This window comes from Cicer arietinum, chromosome 8 (assembly GCF_000331145.2).
Source record: "Cicer arietinum cultivar CDC Frontier isolate Library 1 chromosome 8, Cicar.CDCFrontier_v2.0, whole genome shotgun sequence".
In the NCBI taxonomy this organism is placed as follows: domain Eukaryota; kingdom Viridiplantae; phylum Streptophyta; class Magnoliopsida; order Fabales; family Fabaceae; genus Cicer; species Cicer arietinum.
In genome coordinates this window covers 21361246-21362614 of record NC_021167.2, presented here as the reverse complement: position 1 = coordinate 21362614, position 1369 = coordinate 21361246, and positions in this window count along the sequence as shown.

Sequence of the window (1369 nt, the reverse complement as noted above, 5' to 3'; positions counted from 1 at the left end):
GGAACATGAGCGGATGATCTAAACGAGAATCCTTGAACTACTAAACTGAGAGAAGTTTTCTTTCTTTTTTTCTTTTTCTTTTTGTTGGTTGTCCTGTTGCTTTCTGTTTTCTCGTTTTCTTTGTTTAATGTCAGTGTATTGTGACTTTCTTTTCTTTATGTTCTTTTTTTTTTCCTTTCACTAAATGTGTACTATGATGAAACAGTCGTACTGACTTGCACTTAATCTTAAAATTTCTATTTGTGTTCATTTCTTAGATTATGTTATTGCTCAAGTCGACAAGTCTTCCTAATGCATGCATTCTTGATTACTAAATGGTTGTAGAAGGCTAATATGCCATCAATTTTTCAAAAATACAATTTTAACTTTTCAGAAGCATGTTGGCTTTATTTTGATTGTTCATACTCTCTCTTATTATCCTAGCTGTGAGCTTTTGAGCCTAAACACTTAAATTCTTTGTTGTGTGATTATCCAGACATGTGTTATCCCTCTAGAACTTGCACTAATTCTGACTTGCATCACTTGTAATTTATGCATACATTGAGGCAATTTTATTGGTCGTTTGAGCCTTTCTAACTACCCTATGAAAATTTTACCCTTTGCTAGCTCCTTTGAGCCTTGCCCTTTTATTTCGGTTACTAGCCACATTCCAAGCAAAACACCTGACTTTAATTAAATCACCTTACTTGGAGTTAGGTAGAAAAAAAAATTTGTCTTGATAAAATTCTAAGTTTGGGGTTGCTCATGGGATAGCAACTTTTTAAGTTTGGGGTGGTGATTCTCACAAAAAGAAAAAAAATAAATAAAAAGAAGAAGAAAGAAAAAAAAAGAAGAGAAAAAAAAATTCAATTTGTGTACTTTGGAAAATAATATCTTCTTGGTTCTTTTGTCAATGTTTGAGAATCTCCATACTAAAAAGGAAAAAAAAATGGTAGAATAAGGTGGAAATGTATGCCTAACTCCAAGTGGTAAAGCCTACTATCCTAAAATGTCCTACCCTTACCTAAGCCCCATTACAACCCGAAAGTCCTCCAAAAATGTATGTGTTTACTGCATTGTGATTGCTAACTAGAATTTTTTCAAGCCTATGGTAGCGTGATGCATGTTCTAGGATTTGAGTGATAAATTCATAAACCTTTCTAAACACTTGAGAGAAATTTTGGTGAGATTGTGTGAAGAGAGAGTTGAATTTGATGAATGAATGCCAAGGTGTACAAATCTTGTTGTCTGTATTTTTGAAAACAACCATAGAGCATGATGAATGTTTTGCAGTAGCAAGAACTTTGAAATTTGAGTTTGATGTAATTTGAGAAATTGAATTTAAGTGTGCATTTAACAGGACCAAATATGAAATTAATTTTTGCTTGGG